Source organism: Colius striatus, chromosome W (genome assembly GCF_028858725.1).
Source record: "Colius striatus isolate bColStr4 chromosome W, bColStr4.1.hap1, whole genome shotgun sequence".
NCBI classification, from domain to species: domain Eukaryota; kingdom Metazoa; phylum Chordata; class Aves; order Coliiformes; family Coliidae; genus Colius; species Colius striatus.
Genome location: NC_084789.1, coordinates 10,934,971 through 10,957,940, shown reverse-complemented (window position 1 = coordinate 10,957,940; position 22,970 = coordinate 10,934,971). Strand labels below are relative to the sequence as shown.

Genomic DNA, 22,970 nt, shown 5'->3' with positions numbered 1-22,970 from the left:
AGCTGTACACAATCCAGGAGAGTCTTGGAGTTCATTGAAAATAAATTCTTAGGCTAGGTTACAGACAGCCCTACCAGAGGGGATGCTATACTGTACCTGGTGGTCACCAACGCAAGTGAGTTAATCAGAGACATCAAGATTGGAGGCAGCCTGGACTGCAGTGATCACGCACTGGTGGAGTTTGTAGTCCTGAGGGATATGAATCAGGCAAAGAGTAAAGTCAGGGCCCTGAATTTCAGGAAAACAACTTCAGGTAAAGATGTCAGGGGGAGATTGCAACCACCAACTCACAGACCACCTACCCAATTAATACTCCAGACCCAAAAGAAGAGGGCAGAGGAACTGAGCTAAGCATGCATACTTATTTACATGCTAGGCGAAGGGCTACTAACCAATCGCTAAATAGAATAACCAATACATATGTATTAGAATATAGAATATGGTAAAGTTTTGTGTATAAATACAGCATGGGAGTCACTGTTGGGGTGTGCTAGCTTTGTGGATTACCACCTAGCACCCATCTTTGTGCAAATATGCAATAAAGTGATATCTTGACTCTATGTGTAGATTGGTTTATTGCACACCAGGTACAAAACCCTGCTTTCTGGGACAACGATTTTGGCACCTGAGACGGGACACTGTTGAGCCTTGCCTGATTTCTCTTGCCATGTCTGCCGGGAAGCAGGGAGCTGTGTGGATTACAGCGCACGTCAGTGTGGTGGTTTAGCCCTGGCTGGGTGCCAGGTGCCCATCAAGTCATTCTGTCACTTCCCCTCCTAAACTGGACAGAGGGGAGAGAAATACAGCAAAAGGTTCATGAGTCAAAATAAGGACAGGGTGATCACTCAGAAATTACTATCACAGGCAAAACAGACTTAACTTGGGGAGAAAAGGTTTGATTTATTAATGAACAATCAAAACAGAGTAGGGAAAATGAGAAAATAAAACTGAATCTTAAAACACCTCCCCCCACCTCTCCTTCTTCCCAGGACTCTCTCCCCCTCCAGTGGTACAGGGGAATGGGGATTACTGTCAGTTCATTACAGATGGACTTTGCCTCTGCTTCTTCTCAGAAGGAGGCCTCCTCACACTTCCCACTGCTACAATGCTGTTATCTGGTTCTGGTTCTACAGTCCTTGAAGGGACTGCAGCAGGAATTGACTTCTACACAGACACGTAAGAAAGAGAAAAGTGGATGTTCTCTTCTTAATATCTGAGTGTATGAAGTCTTGGTAAAATAATTTTTCCCAGGAAATAATATAGGTTCAGCTCTCTCCACCGACACTCCTCCTTGTTCCCTTTTAGTATGCATCTTGAAACACTGGAATAAGTTTGGTGGGGATCCTCCTAACTAAAGAAAAATTACAAAGGTATTGTCAGCAATGGTGGCCAATGCATAGATAAGAAGATGGTGAAAAATGGCCTGAAAATGGAACTCAGGTAATGTTGTTTTGCTGGAGAAGTGAAAAATGGGATTAAATATCCTATGTGGATATGGTTTCTGCAGTAAGAAGTGATTGGGATACTAGAGAGAGAAAGAAAAAGAAAAGAAGGAAAAATGACCTGGTAGATTTTAAACATCAAATTGGAATAAATGTGCTAAATGAGAAGAAGTGTAAGAAGATAATACTGTATTGCAATTAATGCTGTCTTGTGTGTAGAAAGACTGTCCAGAACTTAAAGGATCAAGAGTAAACTTTTAAATGATGAAACACCTCAGCAAATGAACTATTGGTAGGTAATGGAATAAATGGATGTAAAACAACCATAAAGAAGATACTCAAAATCAAATATGAAAACTTCAAGGAAGAATTTTAACTGCACTAATTGTAATTTAACTAAGGGCATCTGTGGAGAAAATCTCTGCACCACCCTCCCTTCTGCTGTCCTTGCTGTTTATATGGCCAGTGTGTGTCTGTGTTAAATGTTTTACAGCCAGTGTGTGAGGCCACACACAGTGTGTGAGTATTATATGTGTGAGGATATCAATGTCCAGGTTAGGGAAAAATGTGGGTCAATGTGTGTCTTTCAGCCACATCCCTGATCTTGGCTCCTTGGCAGGCAGCACATCTCTCTTGACTCCCTACCTGCTCCACAGATGGGGGTCTCAGTGCCCCTTAGCAGTGAGTCACCCACAACAAGCACCCATCGCCTCTTTCTACGGTGTCCATTACCTATTGCAGGTGGAGCAGCTGATAGGTTGTTTGGTGGGTTGTTTGATGGGTTTTCCCCTTTTAGAACTTGCTCGTCAAAGTCCGTTGTCGCCAGTGCTTCATACTTATTTGTAGTGGGCACTCCGGAAGGAGGGCTTTGAAGACGAGCCTTTGTCCTTTTTTTTTGTAACCAGGGTCCAAGGCTTGTTAGAATCACTGGAGACTTGCACCTGATTGCGGAAGCCTCCATCTTTCTCCACCTCTGCCCTCTAATACTACAGAGTCTAGTCACAGTTTCTTTCAGTTCCTGAACTCGAGGGCACCTGTGACACATAATTAAAAACTCTAAAGGTCCCTTCCAACCCCTACCATTCTGTGATTCTGTGTGTCATTATTTTCTAATATTTATTCAAGATAAAATCTTGAGTCAATGTTAACCTGTCATTGAGAGTTGTTCTGTCTAGAGAGAAAGATATTTGAAATGAATGTGGAATTAACCCTATAGACAGGGGAAAATAGGACTGTCTGGCCTCAAGTTGATTCTAGTTGGGATTACAATAAACAAACAGATAATTTGTTAGTAGTTAGAAATCTGATATATGTAATTAAACTTTACAAAGAGATAAATTGAACTAAAGTACAGAGATGTAGACAGAAACTAGAGGAACACCTGAGCAACTATGGGGGAAGATTGCAACAGGCTTTAATATGTACAGAGGAACAACTCCCCAGAATTTTAATAATGAATTGGCAGCATGTGAATTTTTGGACATCAGGCTCTCTCATCTCCAAACATCCAATTGCCAGCATCAGGTGAGTTCACTTGAGAACTTTGGAGGCAGGAGGTGCTGACCAATAGTATACTTGTATAATGTGTAGATTTGTTATTTACTGACAAGATATATGAAGATTGCTTAAAAGATACCATTTGTTATGTACTGCTTTAGCAGGAAAAAGGTCATCATAAATCTCCTTCTAAGCTTTAGCTCACTTAGATCCAGAGGATGAAGTCAATAGGAAACTGTTTAATATGCTGTTTCATAGAAGGATAGACAAATAGGATGGGCTTGTGTATGTTGATTTGGTTTTGCTTTAAGCTGATGTAATGCATAAAGTGTTAATTGGAAAGGAAAGAAAAAGAGTTGTTAAAAAAAAAAAAGTGTTAAAGATGGTGTGGAGGCTGAGAATATGCAGATGTTGGTCCTGAAGGGGAACCCAATAAATGTGTAAATGTGGATGGAACAGATTAAGACGAGGATGGGAGGTTAACTTATTGAACTGTACCCCTGTGGGTCCTAATCAGTGTGCTTTTGGCAGGAAAGGACATTGGAAAAGTGAATGCATACAGAAAAAAAAATATTTGCTGAATCCTTGGGAAAAGAGAGGACTGGAATCAGATGTTAACCTGATTATGCAGTGACATCTGATACTAAACGAAGGGGACCAGGGAGAGTATCAAGATTTCCCAAGCCGATCCTCTGGTTCACGTAAAGCTGGGGAATGAAGTTATAGGTTTCTTAGTAGATAGTGGAACGATCTATTTGCTAGTAACTAGTTGTAAGGGATCATTAAGTAAAATGTATATGCCAGTTGTTGGGATCACAAGAAAGTGAGCCCTTTGGCCATTTTTAAAATCTATGGAATGTACAATTGGAAATACCACATTAACTTGTGAATTTCTATATATGCCAGAATACCTCCTCTTATTGCTAGGATGTCATCTATTGTGTAAATTGAAAGCACAACTAAAATTTTCTGATAAGCTTATACAGCTACGCATATCTGAGGAGAAAGCATGGAGAACTCAATTGTGTCTATTGAGTGAAGAGGAACAACAAGGGACCAGATTCTCAGAAAAAATTTTGGATGCTCTAATACTCCTGGTACAGGCCTCCAAGAAATCTGGACGAGCAAAAATACTACTCTGGAAAAGATGGGAATTAAAATCAGAATAACAAATGGAAAGGAAAAAGCAGTATCCAATGAAATTAGAGGTTAGAGTGGGGCTAGAACCATTAAGTAATGCTTTTGTGTAATACGCTTGTTACAGAAATGTCAGCCTGACTATATAACACCTCTGTACTACTGGTAAAGAAACCTTGTACACAAAAATATAGATTGGTCTACAATATCTGAAGATAAGGTGTATTTAACAGTACTAGATTTCAAAGACCTTTCTTCTCCATCCCCCTGGAAGAGGAGAGACAGAAGATCTTCGCCTTTGAATGGGTTCTGCGGTTTGGACAAATGTCAAAGATCCAGAGGTGAAAAGATACATCACAAGGAAAGTTTGGGTCTTAATCCAACAGTAATCCCTAATGAACACTGACGGAAGTGAGAGGACAACAAATAAAGCGTGATGGAGGCATAACTTGGATGGACCAAGATGGGACTATGAGCAGGCCCTTTCCTGGAAATGTGATGAAAATTCATGTTTTCTGTGAATATAAACTGAAAATGCAAAGACTGAGGTGGGCACGTTTGGTGGAGAAATCCTCCGTGTTCCCCATCGCTGCAATAAAGAATACCTGCTTAATAGTCACATTGGCTATTGAGTCCTGACTGGCTTCTTCACGGCATCATAACTTTTTATAACAAAGATGTTTAGGGGACTTTCATTTTCAGAATTCTATCTGGAATTACTGCTGCCATCAAAGTAGATATAGCCACTCTTTTTGCTGTTTCATCTGCCATTCTATTTCCTCAAATTATATAACTTTGTTCTGATTGACGGGTTTTACAATGCATTACCACTACTTCTTTTGATTTATTATTGGCCTCCAATATTTTCATGATTGCATAGAATCATAAAATGGCAGGGATTGGAAGGGACCTTTAGAGATCATTTAGTCCAATTCCCCTGCAGAAGCAGGTCCACTAGATCAGGTAACACAGGAACATATCCAGGTGGGTCTTGAAGACCTCCAAGGAAGGAGACTGCACAATCTCCCTGGGCAGCCTGTTCCAGTGCTCCGTCACCCTCACAGTGAAATAGTTTTTTCTCATGTTTAAATAGAACCTTTTGTGTTCCAGCTTCATCCCATTACCGCTTGTCCTGTTGCTAGATACAATAAAAAAAAAAAAAAAAAAGGACGCCCCAACATCCTGACACCCACTATTTAGATATTAGTAAATATTAATGAGATTCCCCCTCAGTCTCCTCTTCTCTAGACTAAATAGCCCCAGTTCCCACAGTCTTTCCTCATAAGGAAGATGCTTCAATCCCCTGATCATCTTGGTGGCTCTATGCTGGACTCTCTCCAGAAGTTCTCTGTCCCTCTTGAGCTGGGGAGCCCAGAACAGTACTCCAGATGAGGCCTCACCAGGGCAGAGTAGAAAGGGAGGGGAACCTCCCTTGACATGCTGGCCACACTAGATGCATCCTAGAATGCCATTGGCCTTCTTGGCCACGAGGGCACATTGCTGGCTCATATTTAGTTTATTGTCAACCAGGATTCTCAGGTCTATCTCTACAGAGCTGCTCTTCAGCAGTTTGACCCCTAGCCTGTACTGGTGCATGGGATTGTTCCTTCCCAGATGCAAGACTCTGCACTTGTCCTTGTTGAACCTCATAAGGTTCCTCTCTGCCCAATTCTCAAGTTGGTCAAGATCCCACTAAATGGCAGCACAGCCTTCTGGGGAATCAGCCAGTCCTCCCAGTTTGGTGTCATTAGCGAACTTGCTGAGGGTACAGTCTGTCCCCTCATCCAGGTCGTTGATGAAGATGTTGAACAAGACTGTCCAAAGAACTGAGCCCTGTGGAATTCCACTGGCCATAAGCCTCCAACTCGATTCTATGCCATTGATCACCATGCTCTGGGCTCTGTCACTCAGCCAGCTCTCTATCCACCTCACCATCCACTCATCCAAGCCACACTGCCTGAGCTTTTCAATGAGGATGTAATGGGAAATCTTCCCCCATTTCTTGTTTTTCCAGCAGCCCCTGTAGAGTTTGCTGTGTACGTTCAATAATGGCTTGACCAGTAGAATTACCTGGGATCCCAGTAGTATGTTTGACAACCCCATAAATTCAGAAACTTTCGTTTTCTACTGGCTATGTATCCCAAACCATTATCAGTTTTTATCTCTTGTGTAACGCCAAGGACTGCGAAACAACTCCTCCAATGTCTTATAACATCTTGAGCACTGTCGCTCGTTAAAGCCGTGGCCCATACCACCGCTGAAAAGGTATTAATGGTTACATGTAGTCATTTAAAGTGTCCAAAAGGAGCATAGACTGTGACATCAGATTGCCATATTCCTAATGGTGCCAGACCCCTGGGATTGACTCCTAGATCAATTTGATTCTGGCATGCAGGGCATGTAGAAATGATATCCTGAGCATCCGATATTGTAAGATCAAATTGCTTTGCCAGCATCTTTGCACCTTGATGAAAAAAGTCATGAGATCTGGCGGGCTTGAGAAAATGTGTCAATTATTGGCCCCGCAGGTACCCATAAAGGTGCTGCAACTATTTTGTCAACTACCTCATTGCCTCTTGATAACCCATCTTCTAGGCCTGAATGGCTTCAAATATGCCCAACATAATAGACACTTCAATGTTCATTTATCCGATGCCACAGCTGTACAAACAAGTTATAAAGATTCTGATGAGAAATTTCTTTCAGTAATGCTCACTCTAATCGAGTGAGGGCATCGATAGGGAATCAGAGATGATGCTTAATGGGACGTCTGGCCATTTCTCAAAAGTTTTAACCACAGCCATTAGCTCTAACAGTTGAGCTGAGCTGCCTGGGGAGTGAACAGTTAGATTTTGCCATTTTCCATTCTCCCACCAAACCACTCCTGCTTTAGCTTGTATCTTACTTGCATCAGCGAATACAGTTAAGCCTTTAATGGGTACTGTTGATCTCATTGACCAGTCTTCCATTTGAAATTTAACAGAAAACAATTTATGGGGCAGATAATGATTATTTATAGTCTCCAGGTATGACAACAAGGCCCATTGCAATTCATCACACTGTTGCAGTGCCCAGTTCAAAAATTCATCTGTTAGCGAAACAAAAATGACGTCTGCCTCAATCCCTGCTGTTTCTAGCAGACATTTTCTGGCCTGTACTATATTTTTGCAATTGCCTTTATTCTGGTTGTAATTGTTTTTTGCAAATCATATGGTAAGAATATCCATTCCAGGATCTTCAATGGGTCTTTTGCTACTGAATCCCATTGCATCAAGACTGCTATTACATGTTGATTTTGACTTATCACAGCAACGTTAATAGACAGGTCAGGATCATGTCTATGACTATAATTGACTACTTTGTCTCCAATTTTGTCTATCGCTTGTTTTTGCTCCTGGGACAGTTTTTGTGCACTGTCAGCCTCTAATGATCCTTTTAACAAAGGCATAAGTGGTGCAAGATCCTCATTTGTAATACCATATATGGTTCGTATCCATTGGATGTCACCTATTAGCTTTTGAATGTCTGTCAAATTAGCAGTTTGTTATAATTGTCACTTTTTGAGGATAAATGCATGCATTGGTAATAATATTGCCTAAATATTTCCAAGAGGCATGCATTTGTATTTTTTCTGGCACAATCACTAACCCTGAGATGCTAAACTGTTGCTTCAATTCTAGTATCTGATGTTGATCTAAGTCCTTTCCTGCAATTAGGATATTATCCATGGTAAAGTAATGGTAAAGTAAAACACGAGGATATTTTTTGCGTAGTGTTGCCAGCACCCAGGCAACATATGTTTGACAGATACTTGGAGAATTCTTCATTCCCTGGGGTAAAACTGCCTGTTAATAGATGGTACTGTAAAAGCAAATTTGTCCCTGTCTTTCTCATGTAGAGGAATTGTGAGGAAACAATCTTTCAGACCGATTATTAATAAAGGCCAGTCTTTTGGAATCATAGCAGGAGAGGGTAATCCTGGTTGCAAAGCACCCATATCCTGCATCACTGCATTAACAGCTCTTAAAACATGTAATAATCACCATTTCCCTGATTTTTTGGGGATAGTGAAAATTGGTGTGTTCCAGGGACTGGTAGGCAGCTTGATATGTCCTTTTTCTAACTGTTCATTTACTAATTCATGTATCTGGGCAAGCTTTTCTTTATTTGGCAGCCATTGGTCAATCCATACTGGTTTATCTGTGAGCCAAGTTAACTTTGGGATTGGTCGCTCATCAATGGCCACTACTAAAAATTTTCATTTGACAAACAATAGTCCATTTGGCTTAAGGTGTCTCTACCTAAAAGCCAGACTAAAGTATTCATTACATAGAGTCTAATTTGTACACGTCTATTTTCTTCACCTTGTAACCACACCAAAATTAGGTCTCTGCCAATTTTTGTCATCTGTATGCCCCCTACCCCAACAACAGGGATCTCTAAACTCTAAAGGTCAGTTTTCAGGCCAATAGGATAATGCAACAATGGTTATGTCTGCTCCCGTGTCAAATGATACATTATAACCAATCATTTGTTCACTGTTGGAATGTTGGAATACAACCATTTGAGTGGACTTTGCCTGCACGAGTGGCATTACAAGTCTTACCTCAGGTATACCGGTGGATCTAAAACCACCATCTCGACGCTCTTGAATACCTCTAAGTGGAACGTTAGCCGTGAAAGGAACTAATTGAGCTATTCTAGTCCCTTTAGCTATATAAACTGGTGGCTGCCACACTTTAACCATTATTCCAATGTTTCCTTGATAATCAGTGTCAGTTACACCAGGGAGCACAAAAATGCCTTGTAGAGAGGCCAATGACTGTCCTAAGAGCAGAGCACCTAAACCATGACCCAGGAGTCCATTAGTATGGACCATTACAATGGGATTATCGTAATGTCTGTATTGTCGATAGTTACATCTATTGCTGTTTCCATATCCACTCCTGCGCTTCCTGCAGTGGCTGAGCTGAGGTCATCCAGGCAGACGCTGGTGTCGAAGGGTGTTTTTGTGTCATTGCATTCACCCTTTTTGCACTCGCCAATCCGTTTCCCTTAGGCGTTACTTGTCTGGCCACTCAAGAGCAGCACTCAGTGGCTCTGTGTCCAAATTTGTCACATCTGTAACAATTACCGTTAAATCTGCCGTTGGACTCCGATATTCTAGTCAAGCTATTTGTCCATACCAATGGTCTAGATCAACGTTTTTTCACGTCCCAATTTCCCGCAATTGAAACACTTCAGCCCCTGATTTCCTCTGCCCTGTTGAGCTAACAGTTTTAATGCCGTTGCCATAGCTGCAGCCAGATGTGCTGCTTTTTCTTCTGATGATCCTACTCCAGTGCAGGCTTCTATCATGTCTACTAAGGTTGCAGTCCACGGGAGAGTTTGCGGGATCTTCTTACAATCAGGGTTAGCATTAGCAACTGCCAAGTTCAGTCCCAATTCAGCTTTTACTTTGGTCGACATGCCTGGCACCTGATCCAGTGTTGCTCTTAAACGGTCTAATAAAGTCATAAAAGGTTCATCGGGCTTTTGTATGATGGTTGTATACGGGGGAATTGGCACCCCCATGTCAGGGACGGCCTTAAATGCCTGTCAAGCCAATGTTTGTTGCAAAATACCTTCATGTAGTTGAGCCTGTACTTGGGGGTTAACAAATTGTCCTTTTCCCAACATCATGTCAGCTGTGACAACCTGTTGCGAATCCCCCTGCTGTAAATCCATATTTTCTACTACTGCTGCATCCACTCTTTTCTCCCAATCAGATTCCCATAGTAGCACTTGAGTAGGCTTGAGAAAGGTTTCTGCTAGTTTTCAACAGTCAAATGGGATCATTAATCTGCTGGAGAAGATACGATTTAATAATGTTTGCACATATGGGTTAGTCAAACCATACTACATTACTGCTTTTTGCCCTTCCCTGACTAACTTCCAATCCAGAGGCACCCACTGTTTTTGAGCAGGATTATTACCTGCTGTTATCACTGGGAAGGCTTGCGGGATGAATTCTCCTTCTATTACCGCATCCTGTATAAGACCTCTCCACTTCTTAGCTGGATCATAGTCATCTGGCTGGAGGGGGGGGGGGGGTTCTGACCACCGGTGAAGTCAAAACTTTAACCTCTGGTTTGATTAATTCATTAAGCCACGTCAGCAGTTGATCAGCTGTTGCTTTTGGTTTTTCTATCAATTCATCTAAGTGGGTCAACATCTGTTTGATTTCCTCTCCCTTCTTACTAATTCCTTCTGCAAAAGCTCTTTTTGTTGATCATCCCCTTCCCCAGATGTCAGAGGTGATGATGGAAGAGGAGGATAATCGGGAATTGATGATCTCAGGGGCAAAGGCTCATTAGTAAAGCGTACCTTCCGCTCACTGTCAGGTACTCCCTCAGATATGACGGCAGAACAGGATGGGGCAGGAGGGGAGGAGAAACAGTACGTGCATTCAGCTCCCGGATCGGTGGCCCAGATACTCGTACCCGTACCATTGCTGGCATTTCTGGCAGCGATATTGGTGGCCTAGGGGGTTCTGGGGGGGGGTTGGCTCACATCCATACTTTCTTCCTCTAAACATGGAACTGAAGGTACTACAAAATCACCACTTCCAAAGAATCTTTTAGCATCTACAGGGAATGCAGCTGGCGTAACATAATCTGTGTTCATGGCAGCAGCCATAGCCTGCTCAATTTGTAACTGTTGTAAAGTGGTTGGAAAGAGTTTACATAGCCCACTTGCATCATTAAATGCATTTCCTAGATTTTCCCAATGTTCTATTTCAAATACGTCCTGTGGGGAGATGAAGAAACCTACATCCTGTCCCCATCTTACAAGCATTATTTTGGGGAATATGTACTTAAACCTTATTTTGTTTAAACATTATCTGGGCTCCCAACTTATTCAAGAGATCCTGTTAGAAGTAATGGACATTTAACATATAATAGAATCACTTTTTAGGGAAGGGGGCATTGACAAGGCACTTGGAAAAGGGACGTGTGTCCTCAGCATCTGGAGATGACTTCTGTCAGGTGCAAGGGAAAAGTATCCCTTCAAGGAAGACGCTGTATGTCATCCAGGCAAGTGAACTACCATGGAAAGAAGTATCCAGTACCTGAGGGAATTAGCTGTGTTAGAAACGATGTATTATGACTCAAACATTGCAGTTACCCACAGATCCAGATGAATGTCTGATGCACATGACCCATGTGGCAGAAACTTGTGCAGAGCACACCATCATTGTATGTCAACTCATTGAAATAATGACCTGCAAAGATGAAGGGGCACCAACAATGGATAAAGCAACTTGCCAACACTGTCACTATGAAGAAAATCTCTCTTCCTCCACATGGGCCTGCATCTCAGCTGTGGAGAAACTATTTGAAAATTTGTCCTGGGAGTTCCATCAGTTCAAAGACGATATGTCCTACTCTCCACCTGTACGGGCTCATATCTCAGCTATTAGGAGTAAGCATTCCTCAACTCAAGAGAGAGGATACAGAAGGTACACACGACGGGGTACCCTGTGGTTTTACTTGCATGACCGTAGAGAGGACATGATTCCATAAGTGGGATGGAAAACCTACCTTGACCCTAGAAATACAGGTACATGAGTTGCAAGGAAGAACAATCACAAATGGTGGTTCTTTCAGGAAAATTGCCGCTCCAGTCTCCAGTGGCAATTCCCCAGACAGAGCAGAAGGGCTGAACTTACTCCTGATCCTTGAGAAAGGAATTCTAATCTTTTTGTACAGGAAGTGAGTAGAGAATCCTATGACCAGTACTAGAGGGGCCCTGCTTCCAGCCAGGTGGAGGAGAGGGACAACTGGGTTTATTGGACCACATGGATTCAATGGCCTGGCACGTCAGACCCACAGGAGTACAAGACTCTAGTGGACACCAGTGCACAGTGTACCCTAATGCCATCAAGCTGCAAAGGGACAGAACCTATTTGTATTTCTTGTGTGATAGGGGAATCCCAACAGATAACTATGTTGGAGGCTGAAGTGAGTCTAATGGGGAATGAGTGGCAAAAACACCCTATTGTGACTGGCACAGTGGCCTTGTGCATCCATAAGCTGATTCGTCAACTGGAAAGCCAAGGGGTGATCAGCAGGACTTGTTGTCATGGTTTTAAGCCCAGCCAGCAACAAAGCACCACACAGCCGTTCACTCATCTCCCCACAAGCTTCCTTATTGTAAAAGAGAGCTTCCTTTTTTAAAAAAGTCTACTGCTGTTCATTTATGATAATGCAGTTTCTATTGGCTAATCTTTTCTAGACAGTTCTAATGAGTGAGAAAGAGTTTATAATCTTCTTTAGTGCCTGAAACAGAAGCATGGGAAAGACACCTAGTCTCTGATCATTACAATCTCCTGTCAAAACTATGGAAGAGCTGAGACAGAAATTTGAAATAACGTTTCATATGCAAGCCACATAAAAATGAAAAATATATTTTCCCTCCCTTAAAGTGATCACAAGCAAAAATGCCTTGGGAAACAATCACATCTCCTAATACATAAAATTAGTCCAGGTTCTGGGAAGACTTTATTGCAGTCTTTCAATACTTAAAGGGGGCTTAATAAGAAAGAGGGGGGCAAACTTTTTATCAGGGCCTGTAGTGATAGGATAAGGAGTAATAGTTTTAAACTAAAAGAGGGTAGATTCAGACTAGATATAAGGAAGAAACTTTTTATGATGAGAGTGATGAAACTGGAACAGGTTGCCCAGAGAGGTGGTAGATGCCCATCCCTGGAAACATTCAATGTCAGATTGGACAGGGCTCTGAGCACCCTGATCTAGGTTGAAGATGTCTCTGCTCATTGCAAGGGTTTTGGACTAGATGACCTTTAAAGGTCTCTTCCAACTCAAACTATTCTATGATTCTATGATCACCTTCCCAGGGATGAAGGTGAAGTTGACTGGCCTGTATTTCCTGGATCCTCCTTCTTGAAGACATGGATGTTCTTTGCTTTTTTTTCCCAGTTCTCAGAAACCTCTCCTGCTCACTCTGATCTTTCCAATTGAAAGTGGCCTTGCAATCACATCTGACAACTGTGGGTGCATTCAGTCAAGCACCATGGACTTGTGTATGTCCAGTTTGTGTAAGTGTTCTCTAATTGATCCTCATCCTGGGTTTGGCTGGAAGAGGGCTACTTTTCTCAAGAAGCAGGGAGGGGGCACAGCCAGGACAGCCAACTTGGGCTGGCTGAGGGGATGTTCAATATCATATGATGTCATGCTCACTATAGAGCTGGGGGAGCTGGACAGGGGAGGTGAATCAGGAAACATGGTTTTCAATTGGGACTGGGCATTGAGCTCCAGATGGTGAGTAATTACATTGTGCATCACTCGCTTTGTATATTCATTTAGTAGTATGATTGTTATGATTGTTTCTTCCCCCTCCCCCTTGTGTTGTTCTATTAAATTGTCCTTATCTCAACCCCCGAGGTTTTACCTTTTTTTTCCGATTCTTTTGAGTGATCTCCCTGTCCTTATTTCTACCTGTGAGCCTTTCGTTATATTTTCTCTCCCCTGTCCAGCTTGAGGGGAAGTCACAGAGCAGCTTTGGTGGGTACCTGGCATTCAGCCAGGGTCAAACTACCACGCTCCTACACCAAGGAATCTTCCTTGCTCCAAACTTTCTAGTGGTCTCAGTGACCTGGATTTGCTAAAGGCCAGTCTTTTCACTAAGACTGTGGTGAAGAAATATTAAACTCTTCAGCCTTTTCCATATCCTTTGTCTCTAATTCTCCTGTCCCATTTAGCAGTGCAGACCACTTTTTCCCTAGCCTTCCTTTTGCTGATGATATATACCTGTAGAATGCTGATTTTTTTTTTCTGATGATATATACTTGTTTACTTTTTGTCTTTCTTATTCCAAACCAGGCATAACTCCAGATGTGTTTTGACTTTCCTAACCCCATCTGTGCATGCTAAGATAGTTTCTCCATATTCCTCCCTACTTTTTATATGCTTCCTTTTTGCATCTTGAGTTTTGTCAGGAGCTCCTTTTTCATACATGCAGACATCCTTCTACTTTTGCTTGATTTCCTGCATATGAGGATGGACCATCTTTGAAAATTAACCAGTTCTCTTGGAGCTTTCTTCTCATCAGGGTCATATCCCATGGAATTCTTCCAAACAGAACCCTGAATAGGGATCTATCTGGAAACATGGAAAATTTCCTCTATACTTTTACGGGGCTCATTTTAACACTTCTTGAGTAACTTTTTGCATATCACTCTTGTGCATATTGCACCATGAATACAATGTGCGATTCAATTTAGGAAGAGATGAGCTGAGGATTATCTGTGCAACTATCTATCAATAGTTTCCTTAGGGGTGTATTGCTCTTATTAACAACTTCTACTTTTAACAAAGGAATCTTTCAAAATTCTCTTCTGATATCGTTGATGATGTCATTATTCTCCCTCTTGACTCTTGTCCTCTGCTGGAAGGTGAGGTGTTTCTGGTGAGGGAAATTAAAAACGCCTCTGTCTCATCTGGGCAAGAATCCAGGCTCACTCTACAATACAGAACCTGCAAACTTTCCATATAATAACACTGGCTAATACGTGATGTTTAGTATCCAAGGTACTAGTCAGCATCTCAAACACAAATTTCTGTTAAAAATTTTTCTATGGATAATGATGCGTATGTTATGATTTTCTTCAGTATTTATAGTTCTTTGTAGATGTGGTAAACTTAATGTTTTTTCTAGAAAAAAAATACTTAAAAAAAACCCTGCTGCATTCTTATGGTAGTTGTACTTAATTGTTAAGTAAAGTGTTGGTATTTTCAAAATGAAAAAATCTAAAGGACGGTGAAGGTATATTGTATGATATTTTTCACAGGAAAGAACCAAGTACTAAGCCGAGAATATGAGCTGCAACTTTGCACCTCTTGCTCGTGTCTAAGTTAAATCTGATAATTAAATATGAGTCTTCCCCTTCTTTTATGACTCTTCTACTTCTATGCATATAGTATGTATTTTTATAGTATCTGAACACTTTAAGAGTCAGGAATGCAACTAGGGTAATATAGACTCAATAGTAATTCCCATAGAAAAATCCCCACATTATAAAATCCAGTCAGATGTCAAAAGGAGTGCTATATTCATGTTGAAATGAAGTCATTCACTTGAGAGGCAACTAGTTGAAGAGAGTTGGGGTCCTCCAATAGCTGCTAATAAATCTCAACTTCATCATTATTCTCCATGAGTTGCAGGGAGACAGTCTGCTCTCTCACCACGGGATGCAGGGGGGTCTCTACTCCAGCACACCTCCTCCTCTCCTTCCTCACTGACCTTGGGGTCCGCATGGTTGCTTCTCTCTCCTCCAACTCCTTCCACCACCTTCCAGAAAGAACAACCCTTCTCTTCTGGCTTCTTCTTCTTAAAAAGCGATCGCAGAGGTGCCTAATTGGTTCAGCTTCAGAGGCCAGTCTGACTCAGAGCCAGAAAAGTTTCAAGGAATTTATTACAGAAGTCACCATTACAGTCCCTTCCCCGTTATCGGAAACAGCTCCACAGAAATCCAACACAGCTTGATACAGCAGGTATCGAAATAGGGAGAAGAATTTATTTGTTCTTACAAGAAATAAAAGAACTTCCTTTCCCTTCTAGCTTATGGAAACAATGGAGATTGGAGTCAGTCCGAGACAAGTCTCCTTCAGCTTCAGTGAAAGTTTAATTCTCTAGAGACAGACAGACAGTATTCTTTGGTTATTTATGTCTAAATGATGATGCTATATATATATTTCTATTTCTATATTTCTATTAAAAAATAAACAATCATTTAATTGATAAAATCTCACCCTTTGTACTTAATTGAGATTACCCATGACTTTGTGATGGACCGGTTATGCTCTTCTGCTGCAGGGACAGAAGTGCAGGAGTTTAAGTCTCATTTCGGACTCCCATGACATGTGATGCTGGAGACTGTGCTAGATCATCTAGTAAATCCTCTCACAAATAGTGCCATTGTGGTAGTTTGACCCTGGCTGGATGCCAGGTACCCACCACACCGCTCTATCCCCCATCTCCTCAGCAAGCCGGGGAAGGGGAGAAAATAAGATGGGAGTCTCGTGGCTTGAGATAAAAGCAGTTTAATAAAGAAACAGCAAAGCCGCGCACACGGGAAGCAAAGCAAAAGAAGATAAAGCTGTTACTCTCTACTTCCCATCAGCAGCGACGTCTGGCCACCTCCCGAGAAGCAGGGCTTCGGTACGCGTAGCGGTTGCTTTGGGAAGGCCAGAAATGAATCTTGCCTCTCCTTCCTGCTCCTCTCCCCCAGTTTATATTACTGAGCTGATGTCATATGGTATGGAATATCTCCTTGGTCAGCCTGGGTCAGCTGTTCTGGCCGTGGTCCCTCCCAAGATTGTGCCCACCCACAGCTATTGGTGAAGGTGGGGGAAGGAATGCTGGAGGGACAGCCCTGATGCTGTGCGAGCGGTAGTCATAATACTGATATCAACAGTAAGCACAGCACTGCAAGAGCTTATAAGTCTTGGTTAAATATTATGTCAGCTTTCAAAAAGTTAATTTTAGTAGTCATAGGATGAAGGGAGTTGGCTTTCACTTAAACAGAAGGAAAAACTATTTTACTGTAAGGGTGACAGAGCACTGGAACAGGCTGCCCAGGGAGGTTGTGGAGTCTCCTTCTCTGGAGGTTTTTAAAATCCACCTGGACGCATTCTTGTGTGACTTGATCTAGGTGGTTCTGCTTTAGCAGAGAGCTTGGACTAGATGATCTCTAAAGGTCCTTTCCAACCCCTACTATTCTGTGATTCTGTGAAAGAGGGTAGATTTAGATTAGATATTAGGAAGAAGTTCTTCCCTGTGAGGATGATGAGGCACTGGAACAGGTTGCTCAGAGAGGTTCTGGATTTCCCCTCCCTGGAAATTTTCAAGGCCACGTTGGATGGGGCTTTGAGCAACCTGGTCCAGTGGCAGGTGTTCCTGCTCATGGCATGAGGGTTGGAACTAGATGATCTTTAAGGTCCCTTCCAACCCAAACCATTCTATGATTCTATGATATAAAAGATTTTTTTTTTGATTGCATAGACACACAGCTTTGTTTTTTATTTCAATTTCATCACAACTTGCTTTCAAATTAAGGCAGATAGAAACCAGGATATTTTTAGTTATGTATTTTAGCTTTGTGCTAAGAAAGACTTTCAGTCTGTCACTGAGGTCTCTATGCTTGGAAGATTTCAGATCCATCCTTGTAGCTGTGGAACAGATGCATCTGGTATCTTAAACGGGTTTTGTAGTAAATTTCTTCATGCCAAATTGGAGATTAAAATCAACACTTTAAATCAGTCCAATCAGTTATTTTTACAGCCATATGTTTATAATTTAGATTAACATGTTTAAGCAAGAATGGGGTAAGTTATTTGGCAACAAAAATAAAATGCCTTTGCTTAATGCAAAATAGATTAACATGGGGGGACAGAGAAAAAGAGGACTATTAAAACTTTTTTTTTATTCTGTTCTCAGCAGCCGCATTTGAAAGAAACTGAGCATTTTCCTTTCCTATTGACTGCAAAGAATTTATTTAACGATATACTTACTTTAAAATAGTTACAGGTCTCAGCCTGTGTCATGGTTTAACCCCAGAAAGCAACTAAGCACCATACAGCTGCTCACTCCTCCTCACCCCTCCCCAGTGGAATGGGGAGGAGAACTGAAAACAAGTGAAACTCGTGGGTTAAGAACAATTTAATAATTGAAATAAAAAATGAAATATAATAACAATAATAATATTTTTAATGAAAAGGAAGATAACAAGAGAGTGAAATAGAACCCAAGAAAGACAAGGGATGCCCAATGCAATTGCTCACCACCCACTGACAGATGTCCAGCCAGTCCCCAAGCAGCGATTGGCACTTCTTTTCTGACTCCTCCCATTTTATATACTGGGCATGATGTTCTATGGTATGGAATATCCCTTTGGCTAGTTCAGGCCAGTTGTCCTGGCTGCATCCTCTCCCAATGTCTTGTGCCCCTCCAGTCTTCTTTCTGCAGACCGTGAGAAACTAAAAAAATATTTGTCTTAGTATAAACACTACTTAGCAACAACTAAAAACATCAGTGTGTTATACACATTATTCTCATGGTAAATACAAAACACAGCACTGTACTAACTACTAGGATGAAAATTAACTCTACCCCAGCTGAAACCAGGACAGCCTCCAAGAGAATTTTTAAAATATTCTAAGAAAAAAATGAATCATATTTTTAGAAAAGTTAGGTCAAAAAACATATTCATAATGAATGAAGAAATATACTATATATATACTTATTATATCTATCCTTTCCTCTGACTTAGGGTACATCTATTTTGCAGGCAGTAGCATAATAGATGTTAACTTTAGTTTATGTGAGCAACCTCGCCACAGACATCACAGCTGCCATGCTGCATCAGTTCATTTATATTAAGCTTAATACTGCAATGACTAGACTACTTTATTACTGTGTTAATATGCTTCTTTCCTATTCTCTGTAGATATGCTGTATCAACAGGGCACAATGAATGCAGCAGTTTGGGGAGCCCATGTTTGCTGTGATAAAAGATATACCAAACAGTAGGTGTATGGTAAGAATATTGAGTTCTCATGTTTTGTGACAGTCAGTAGGGAGTGTCTCGTGTGGTCAGATGAGCTGTGGGCCCATGGCAAACATCATGAAGCTCGACAAGACCAAGTACAAGGTCTTGAAAACATGAATGTGAGTCAGCAATGTGTACTTGCACCCTAGAAGACCAACCATATCCCGAGTTGCATCAAAAGAAGCATGGCCAGCAGATCAAGGGAGGTGATTCTGCCCCTCTGCTCCGCTCTCATGAGATCCCATCTGGAGTACTACGTCCAGCTCTGGGGCCCCCAACATAAGAAAGACATGGAGCTGTTGGAGCAAGTCCAGAGGAGGGCCACGAAGATGATCAGAGGGCCGGAGCACCTCTCCTATGAAGACAGGCTGCGACAGTTGGAGTTGTACAGCCTAGAGAACAGAAGGCTCCAGGAAGACCTTATAGCAGCTTTCCAGTACCTAAAGGGGGCCTACAAGAAAGGTGGAAAGAGACAAAGGCATATAGTGATAGGACAAGAGATAATGGCTTCAAACTAAAAGAGGAAAGATTTAGATTAGATATTAGGAAGAAGTTCTGTACCATAAGGGTGATGAGGCACTGGAAAAGGTTGCCTAGAGAGGTTGTGGATGCCCCATCCCTGGAAGCGTTCAAGGCCAGGTTGGATGGGTTTTTGAGCAATCTTGTCCAATGACAAGTGCCCCTGCCCCTGGCATCCTGTGACTACTGGCATACCAGTCCAGGCAGAATGGACTATGGTTTTGTTGAAAGTAATGGTACACCTCCCTTTTGTGGTTCTTTGTTTTTATTCTTATCTATCTAAGAGTTTGGCAGAAACAGGAAAGAGAAGCTTCTCTGTTGTTAGGAAGACTCTGCAGTTTTGTAGCATTCATGAGAATTCTTGCAAACATCAGCAGGAGAAATATGAGAACAGACAGGAGAAGAAAGAGATGATTGGTCTTTGGAGAGGGGGAGGTTGACTTTCAATGGCTTCCGCAAAAGTTTGTAGATGGCCATTTCTCACTGTGATACTCAGTCACCTGATAAACTATCTCCTGGGCCTTGGCAATCTGAGCATGAAACAAACGAAACAACCCAAGGGCTCTGGTTCAAAGGTCTCTTCTCACTCCTGAAACCATGTGTACCACCTTTGTAATGCACTCTCAAATTAAAATGTCTGGAAGCTGGGAAAATTAGTTGGATCTCTTGCATGGACACTGAACATAGCAAAGGGAGAGCACTCTGACAGGCATCCCTGTCCCTCCTGTTCAGGGAACATGGTGGCCCAAGAACTTCAAGAGCATGGTCTTTTGACTAGAAAGGGAACAGGATCATGGAATGATAGAATATCTCAAGTTGGAAGGTACCCATAAGGATCACAGAATCCAACTCCCTGATCCATGATACAAGAGATGCAGCTGTTTGCATGTCTGTGTCATCACATACCGCTTGGATATGGGTAAAGAAGCTGTCCCTTTGGTGTTCAGACAAAATGCAAATCAACAGTTACTCAAGCCCACTCCTGGAAAAGATATTATTCTTGCAGATATGCAGGAGACGGCATGCTGCAGTCAGATGCACAGATAAGTCTTTACTAGTATCAAAGAGTTTCCTTATGCTGTGTTGGGACCTGTTAAGAATATGGCACATGTATTTGTTAGGGAAAACTTAGCTGTTACCTTAGCTGTATTTCTGAGGAAACCTTAGCTGATACCTTAGCTGTTACCAAAACAAATAGACAAAAATGAATAGACTGATATTTTTTTCAGGTAGTGTTGCCTCCCTTAATCATGAAAGAAATTTTGCAAACAAAGCATCAGAAATGCCACTGGGGTGCACAAGCCATGATACAGCTGCTAAAGAAAAGTATAGTGTCAGTACGAATGTTAGAAATGGCTAAGTCAGTAACAGCAAAATGTGAAATTTGCTTAAAGAACAATCCAATAGTACAAAAGAGGGTACAGATGGGCAAAATAAAAACTAGAGTAGAACCAGGAGATTATTGGCAAATTGATTTTACAAAATTATCTAAATGCAATAAATATATGTGTTGTTTGGGGTTAACACCTTTTCTGGATGGCCAGAAGCCTTTCCCTGTTGTACCAATCAGGCTAAAGAAACTGTTAAATGGCTCCTATGGGAAACTATCCCAAGGTTTGGAGTACCCTTTGGAATATCTTCAGACAGAGGACCACATTGTGGTACAAGAGGTAAGCAAAGTCCTAGGAATTTCCTGGGATTTACATGCCCCTTGGAGAACTCAATCAAGTGGAAAAGTGAAAAGAATGAATCAAACCCTAAAAAGATAAATTAACAAAGTTTGTCAGGAAGCTAAACTAAAATGGCCTCAGGCACTTCCACTTGCATTGCTACAAATAAGAGTGAAACCTCGAAGCGGAATGTCAGTAAGTCCTTATGAAATAATGTATGGAAAGCCCTATGAGACTCCTGAACCCAATCCAAACATGCATGTAATGGAAAAACAAGATGTGTATAACTCTTTGCTTTCTCTTGAAAAAACAGGCTCCAAAGTGCAGTAGTGTGGAATCGACCTCTGACTTTGGAAAATCCAGTACACAACATACTGCCTGGAGATTATGTCTACATAAAGACTTGGAACAGGAAACCTCTGCAAGGAAGGTGGAAAGGACCATATCAGGTGTTACTGACCACCTTCACTGCAATCAAGATTGCCGAATCAGATGCCTGGATCCATTACACTCTAGTGAAGAAAGCACCATCAAGCCCGTGGAGTAGAGATCCTGAGAAATTGAAATTAACTTTGAAACATGACTAAGTTTTTTTGTTCTTGTTGATTTTTCAGTCTGTGGTGGTGGACACAACACGTGGATCAAAATTGGATAGTTGCATCAAACTAAAATGATATCTCATGTTCAGGCCCAGACTCCAGTCCAGACAAAAATAGACTCGGAACAGGTAATTACATAGAAAAGGACATAGAGAAAATTAGGTGTTGTGATTTTGCCCAGCCGGAGCAAAGGGAAAAAAACCCACAGCTCCTCCCCCTCCCGGCGGAACATGGAGGGGATCAAAAAAAAAAAAAAAAGTAAAAGAGCCCACATAAGTTGAAATAAGAACAATTTACTAGGAGAAAGTTGAAGAGGAACAACTATAACAAAAATAAGGGGATATTACAAAGAAAACTGGTGAGTGACACAGTTGCTCACCACCCGGGACCCTACCTAAGCGACCGCTCTGGACCGGCGACCGAAAAACCGCGATCCCGGAAGACAGTTCCTTTTGGCTAGCTCCCTATCTATATACTGAGCATGACGTTAGGATGGTATCGGATACCTGCTGGCCAGCCTGGGTCAGCTGTTCAGGCTGTACCCTTTCCTGGTTCCTCACGGGAATTAACTCTATCCTAGCTCAAACCAGGACATTCCTCTCCTTATTCTATACCATCTACGTCATGTCTAGGTTTACACATCATAATCATCTACATATACATAACACAGAGCAACTATAGCAACGATGACATTTAACAACTATGTTATACAATTTAATTCACGGGTTATTCTCACCCTGAATCAAATTCCCTTGAGGCACACAGTGAGTCTCCCCATCCTTGCACATCACCCACCAAGAGCACCCAGGTCCCTGAGCAAAAATAATCCCACGGATGGATTTCATAGAATCATAGAATGGTAGGGATTGGAAGGGACCTTTAGAGATCATCTAGTCCAACCCCCCTGCACAAGCAGGTTCACCTAGATCAGGTCACATAAGAACACGTCCAGACGGGTCTTGAAGACCTCCAAGGAAGGAGACTCCACAACCCCTCTGAGCAGTCTGTTCCACTGCTCCGTCACCCTCACAGTGAAATAGTTTTTTTCTTATGTTTAAGTGGAACTTTTTGTGTTCCAGCTTCATCCCATTACCCCTTGTCCTATTAAAAAATACAATAGAAAAAAGGGATGTCCCAACCTCCTGACACCCACCATTTAGAGATTTGTAAATGTTAATAAGATCTCCTCTTTTCTAGACTAAACAGTCCCAGTTCCTGCAGCCTTTGCTCGTATGAAAGATGTTCCAGTCCCCTGATCATCTTGGTGGCCCTGCTCTGGACTCTCTCCAGAAGTTCTCTGTCCCTCTTGAGCTGAGGAGCCCAGAACTGGACACAGTACTCCAGATGAGGCCTCACCAGGGCAGAGTAGAGGGGGAGAAGAACCTCCCTCGACCTGCTGGCTACACTGTTCTTGATGCATCTCAGAATGCCATTGGCCTTCTTGGCCACAAGGGCACATTGCTGGTTCATGTTTAGTTTATTGTCAATCAGGACT

General features: G+C 41.9%; 1 long non-coding RNA gene across 1 annotated transcript in view; it reads left to right on the top strand.

The window, feature by feature from the left end:
- Nucleotides 1-22,757, top strand: part of LOC133628569 (uncharacterized) — a 30,812-nt gene extending 8,055 nt beyond the window's left edge. Inside the window, exons 2-3 of the long non-coding RNA XR_009820749.1 lie at nucleotides 21,190-21,603; nucleotides 22,673-22,757. This is a non-coding gene — a long non-coding RNA (uncharacterized LOC133628569). The remainder of the gene's footprint in view (nucleotides 1-21,189; nucleotides 21,604-22,672) is intronic.
- Nucleotides 22,758-22,970: the final 213 nt, after the last annotated feature.